Here is a 7266-nt window from a genome sequence, read left to right on the forward strand (position 1 = left end):
GAATCTTCAAACAGAAAACTCGCAAAGCAAAAAGGCGGCAAAGCTTTTTCTCTGATCTAGCCATGCTGCAGGAGTCCAGAGGCCCCAGTCCAGCTGCTGCCCACAGCTGCCCCTCCTCAACAGAGCCACTTGCTTGAGGCTGGGCCCAGCTCTCCTTAAAAAGTTAGCAACCCTGTGATACCTGGATGGTTTTTTTAGCAGATTGGGGATTGTTTGGGGGAAAATATTCCATTTAGTCTTTTCTTTGCTTTGCTTTGCTTTCACAGTTACCAGTACAAGACCAGCCTTAGCTTTCTCTCCCCAAACCAAGTGATGTTCAGCTCAAGGGTACCATGAAATGATTGCATTGCTGTGATGATCATTTCCTAATAAAAGGTGCTATAATGGGATTTTAGAGCAGTGGTTTTCAAACTTTTTGTTCTCATGATCCAGTTGGAAAAAATCATTGATGCCCACGACCCAACATAATTTGACTAGAGTGTGGGCTCTGGGGTAGGGCTGAGGATGAGAGCTTTCGGGTGTAGGAGGGGACTCTGTCTTGGGTGTGTGTGTGTCAGGGCTGGGGCAAGAGAAGCTCACCTTGAGCAGCTCCCAGTCGGCAGTGCAGTGGGGGTGTTAAAGCAGCTTCCTGCCTCTCCTAGCACCGCAGGCCATGCTGCCCCCAGAAGCAGCCAGCAGCAGGTTCCCAGCCAATGGGAGTGTGAAGCTAGTGCTCAGGGCCGGGGCAGTGCATGGAGCCCTGTGTGCTTTCCTTTCCTCCCCCGCACCTAGTAGGTGGGCCTGCTGTCTGCCACTTTTAAGGCACACCGCAGTCTGAGATGCCAGGATAGGCAGGTAGCTGCTTTAACACCCCCGCTGGTCACCTGATCCCCCTGCAGCAATGAGACCTGGTGCCCGACATTCCATGACCCAGTACTGGGTCACAACCCGTAGTCTGAATACCTCTGGTTAACAGTACTTTTAGGACGGGCTTGAGGCAAGGGAATCATATATGTGGAAGAATAAATAAAGCCAGAATATTGGAAAGCCCTTGCTCTTTCTCTGTCTACTCACACACAGAGCATGATGGTCATGTCCGACAAGTCAGCTCCTGTAGGTTTGCGAAATCAGAAGCTAAGAATATGTGTTAAAAAACACAAATGGAGAGAACACAAATCCTGGCAGCATACCAGCCGCTGGCCCCTAAGCAGATGGACATGAAAGGGGATGTGTCCAGCAATTGGACATTGTTTAGATCACAAAGGGAAAACTGAAATTGCTTGATAAAAAGGAAGACTAAATAAGAGCAGCCACACTATTAGTGATAATGGCCTGGGCCTGCCAAATGCTCCAACGACATCTGGATGCATCAGAAACAGACCAGGAGGATCCATGTAAAATCCTAAGTAACCTAAAGCATTTTCAACCCTCAGAGAAGTCTTATGCAAACAACGTACTTTCACCAATCATAGTCAAGAATTTTGAGAAACAAAAGATCAGCATATTCCCAAGCTGCACAAAATGGATGACAGGTGCCATTTTCAAGTCTTAGAAGATGAACTAATTTGTGATAAATTAGTAATAAGGATGAAAGACACTGGAGCTCAAATGAGAATACTCAGAGAGCACACACTAACTACCTATAGTTAGAGACATGGGAAAAGTTACTGAACAAGTTCATACCCAAATACAGAGGATAAATGAAACAGAGAGGTAATGCTCCAAGTAGTACAAGGAAAGCATGAAAGTAAGTAGTACAGGTTGAACCTCTCTAGTCCAGTACTCTCTGGTCCGGAAACATCCGTCACCCAGAATGACGTTAGTTAGTCAGATAGCCACATTTCATGGGTGTGGCCAAGTTTCTGATGGTCCCATAACGTTTGTGTACAGCCACCCATCCTACCTGTCAGTGTTCTGTGCTTCTATTTAGATCTAATTGATCCCTAAATGTCTAATTTATTCCTAAATGTCCAGTAAGCAGTGGAAGTGTTGGTAATGCTGCCAGAAAATATTGACCTCCTGTGGTCCAGAAAATTCTCTGGTTTGGTAACTAGTCAGGTCCCAAGGGTCAACCTGGAAAAGTTAATGTAGACAGCACAGAACCATTGCTTTTAGCTAAAACAAGAGAATATACAAATCTAGTGACACTAAACATTGAGAAAAATGTATAAGAAAGTTTTAAAAGAGCTCATATCTATCATTCTGCCAGGCACCAGAGCAACATCCCCATCTACCTCTCAACAAATCTGGAATGATAAAGACAAGTAGAGCCACCAAGGTAGTATCACATATAAAGGTTGTTGGATCATAAAAAAAAACCTAGATCACCGAGGTCAGCAATTCTCGCAGGAATACATCAGAGTCTTTCTGGAACAGAATCCTGTATCTGGGAACCAGATACAGTGTAAACTAGCCAAACATGACCAAGGATATTAGAAACCCAGTGAACAACTGTGACAAATGGAAGACAACTAGCAAAAGGGACAAAGAAAATATATAGTAGCCCCAACAGATACTGTAACAAAGTAGGAACGGATCTTTCCACACAAACACACTGACAATTTCCTTATTGTAGGGAACGATTCATACTTACGAGAGCTGAAGGAATGGTCAGAGACTACCACAGTGACCATCACAGAAAAAGCGAAGAAACATTTCAGCAGACATGAGTCCCAGACTGTACAGTTTTAGACAACTGAGCCCAGTTTATCTGCAGTGAGTCCGTGTGATGTATCCAGGAATGGGAATTCAATCATATCACATCACCACCATAGAATCATAGAATAATAGGACTGGAAGGGACCTCGAGAGGTCATCGAGTCCAGCCCCCCGCCCTCAAGGCAGGACCAAGCTCCGTCTACACCATCCCTGACAGATGTCTATCTAACCTATTCTTAAATATCTCCAAAGAGGGAGATTCCACCACCTCCCTTGGCAATTTATTCCAATATTTGACCACCCTGACAGTTAGGAATTTTTTCCTAATGTCCAATCTAAACCTCCCCTGCTGCACTTTAAGCCCATTACTCCTTGTCCTGTCCTCAGTAACCAAGAGAAACAAATTTTCTCCTTCCTCTTTGTGACACCCTTTTAGATATTTGAAAACCGCTATCATGTCCCCCCTTAATCTTCTTTTTTCCAAACTAAACAAGCCCAGTTCATGAAGCCTGGCTTCATAGGTCATGTTCTCTAAACCTTTAATCATTCTTGTCGCTCTTCTCTGTACCCTTTCCAATTTCTCCACATCTTTCTTGAAATGTGGCGCCCAGAACTGGACACAGTACTCCAGCTGAGGCCTAACTAGTGCAGAGTAGAGCGGCAGAATGACTTCACGAGTTTTGCTTACAACACACCTGTTGATACAACCTAGAATCATATTTGCTTTTTTTGCAACAGCATCACACTGTTGACTCATATTCAACTTGTGGTACACTATGACCCCTAGATCCCTTTCCGCCATGCTCCTTCCTAGATAGTCGCTTCCCATCTTGTATGTATGGAACTGATTGTTCCTTCCTAAGTGGAGCACTTTGCATTTCTCTTTATTAAACCTCATCCTGTTTACCTCTGACCATTTCTCTAACTTGCTAAGGTCATTTTGAATTATGTCCCTATCCTCCAAAGAAGTTGCAACCCCACCCAGTTTGGTATCATCTGCAAACTTAATAAGCGTACTCTCTATCCCAATATCTACATCATTGATGAAGATATTGAACAGTACGGGTCCCAAAACAGACCCTTTCGGAACTCCACTTGTTATCCCTTTCCAGCCAATCACAGGGTGAAATGAATTGGCAGTTAAAATTGCTCTGTTAAGTTCTATTAGTCTCTATTAATGAAAACAGCAAATAGCAAAGAAAATAGATGGTAAGCCATTCTTGAGTGGAGCAACATGCCCACAGAAGACATTAATAGCTGCATGGTAAAAAACAACAACAAAAAAACAACAGAAAAAACCCCCGCATGATGTCAAGCCCCATGCTGATAGCCCCAGAATTACTGCAAACAGCAGCAGCAGAAGAAGTAACAGGCAAAAAGGAAGAGTGACATGCAAAGACCAATGCTTTCTATGACCAACAATCTAAAGACCTCCCAGAAATACAACCAGGAGACTCTGTCAGGGTCAAATTATTTCTTTACGCTGAAGCATGGACTTGGAAGCCAGTTACATGTGCTGAACAGATAAATCCTCATTTCTAGAACGTAGCTCTGGATGGGCATATACTTCATAGAAACTACAAACGCAAGAGAAAAAAATCAAGATGGAAGAGAGTTCACTCCACTGAGGCTTGATCAGTAGGGCATGAAGGAACAGAGGCTGATGAGGGACAAATAGATACTAGAACAGGCTCTCAAAAGACCACAACTCCAGAAAAATCAAGCGCAAAGCAGTCTCCTTGTCAGCTGGAGATTTGCTCTTGCTCCAAAAGCCAACGGCCCGCATGCTTTACACAAGACTTTGTCGAATAATAATGATCGAAATATCCCAAATCTAGATGAAAATACCTTAGGGTACATCTACACAGTGTTATTTCAGAATACCTTAATCCTCTGAGATGTCCGTTATTCCAAAATAATTGTGTGAGCATCTACACAGCTTGCCCATTACTTCAAAATAATTCTGAAATAACAGGTGGCTTATTTTGGCATTTGTAAACCTCATTCCATGAGGAATAACGCCTCTTCCGAAATAGCTATTTTGGAATAGCAGTAGTGTGGCGTCTCCAGTGTTGCTATTTCGAAATAGCTCCTCCTCTAGGCCATTCAAAGTAATTACTCCACAGTGCTTCCTGGGGCTCTAAATCAAGGTAGCGTGTCCACATTAGGGGAGCCTGCTTCAGACTAATTTCCAGGCTTTCGTGTAGTGTAGACACGCTATTTCAAAAGAAGTTATTTTGGAGTATTTCTTCTGGAATAGCTTATTACAAAATAATTGTGCAGTATAGACATAGCCATAGTTACTAAGCAAGATAAGAATTAGTTAATTTTTAAAAAGCTAATATGAAGTTTTTATAAAATTTAACATCAGCTTTTTAAAAATTAACTAATTCTTATTTTGCTTGGTAACTAATGTAATTTCTTCTAGATTTGGGATATTTAAATAGTTCGTTATAACACAATTGATGGCATTATATAGATTTGAGATATTTCAATCATTAGTATTGTATGTAGTATAACAATATATATATTACACAATTTATGGTATTGCATAGATCTAGGATTGTACCAGTTTGGGATATTTCAATCATTAGTATTGTATACTGTGTACAACATTATAAATATTACACAATTTATGGTATATAAGAATGTTAACTTATAGTACAAAAAACCAACAAGGAGTCTCCTCATTGTTCTTGCAGATACAGACTAACATGGCTACCCCTCTGAGACTCATAGTATGAATACAATTGTATGTCATAATATTCATGTTGAATTGTGCTATCGCAAATAAATAAGGCAGGAGGGATGATATAGTACATAGCTTCCCAACTGGGGATGCAATAGTATTAGGTATAGGAATTTAGGCTGTGTCTACACTTGGAACTACTAGTACGGCTCCCAGCTCAAGGGAACATGCACTAGCTCTCATCCCACTCTAAAAATAGTAGTGTAGCTAAAATAACACAGAAGTGGTCTGAGCTAGCTACCCAAGTACATACCATGGGGCACAGGATGGGTTTGTACTCAGGACTGGGAGCACCTCCCGCTGTTTTGCTGTTGCTCATGTTTCTGCAGCTACATTGCTTAATGACAGCTAGTATGAGAGTCTCCAAGCTGGGAATTCACCCCTCAGTTCCACATGTAGATGGACCCTTTATGGTACTCTACTTTCAGCTAATGTGGAGGAAGGAATGAAGCCTAGATACAGCACTGTTTTGGCTCGTTCCCCCGTCTCTGCTCCCACATGTCAATTGTTCTTTTAGATTTCCTTATATGGAAATACTTGACTGTCTAAGCAGTTCAGTTTTTTCTTTCATAGTTGCTCTCTCTCCATTGACAATCTAAAGCAGTCATTTGGGCTTGCAGAAGTGCCTGCCAGACTAATGACAGATAGTTTGTGAGTTTTAAATGAACAGTCAACCACCATTTGAAAATCTAGAAAATCATATTGTTGTTATAATTTATTGGACCTCCCCCCCCCAAAAAGCAAAAGGCAACATCTCTGAAAGTGGAAACTCTCTGCACTGAAACTAGTTGGACGAATCTGAACTTCACTAATGGCAGCAAGAGTCCAGGGATGCAGTGGAGGGCAGAATTTTATCCTTGCTCCACCAGTCCAAAGATGAAGCATTAACAGTAAGGAAGCCCTCCTCTTGACACTTCTAATCCCAGATGTTTAGAACTATTCTTTTAACCACTTCACTTTGGGCTGCAGGATCCTGTATTAAAAGAGGTCATATTTTTCTGATGCATACAGGGTGGATTGTGCCTTTGTCTTAGTTGCTCAGGCAAGAGAGTAAGCACCTTCACATCCCTATGCTTGGCTTACTTGGACTGTGAGTCTGATGGAGAGTGCAACCCCTGAGCTCCAACTATTCAGTCATGTGAACCATTGGGCCAGGCCGGGAAAGTGAGGAGGAGGGAACAGGTAGAGATCTACTTTTGTTCTCCAAAAGTTGGAGGACTAATCTGCACCTTTACAATAAGTGCAGAACAAGAGGGGAGAAGGTCAGGAATTGTGAGCTTTCTGAGACCCCGGGACAGGACTGTTACATGATGCACACTATCTTCCCAGGGCTGAATCCAAGCCTTATGTGATCCACCACAAGATTCACTAATTACAGTACTGTGATCTAAACCAGAATGCAAATGGTCAGTGCACTGAATGACAAACAGACAGTTCATTTTAGAAAGAGATTCATGGATTTACTACCTGAGACCTTGTCTCCACTCACCAGGAGTTCAACACTGCAGAGATCAATCTCTCACGGTTTGATTTAGTGGGTTTTGTAAGGACCTGCTAAATTGACAGCTGATTGCACCCCTGTGGACTCTGGTACTCCACTGGGTTGTGAGGTGCAAGGGAAGTCAATCAGAGAGTTTTTCCCATTGATCTTCCACCGAGGGGAGGCTGTAGAAATTTGAACTAAGGTACAAACTATTCATGTTGCATAGCTTAGTTTGATTTTGTCCCTTAGTGTTGATCTGGTCTGAGACTTTGTAGAATAAGGTGGGCACTCTTTTATAACTAAACACAAACAGACATCTGTCTGCATGTTAATTCATTACAAATTAAAAGAAAAGGCACTTTTGTTATTTTTAAAAAAAAGTTAATTACCTGTGTAT

The sequence above is a fragment of the Pelodiscus sinensis genome, chromosome 11 (genome assembly GCF_052426305.1).
Source record: "Pelodiscus sinensis isolate ZL-2025 chromosome 11, ASM5242630v1, whole genome shotgun sequence".
Lineage (NCBI taxonomy): Eukaryota > Metazoa > Chordata > Testudines > Trionychidae > Pelodiscus > Pelodiscus sinensis.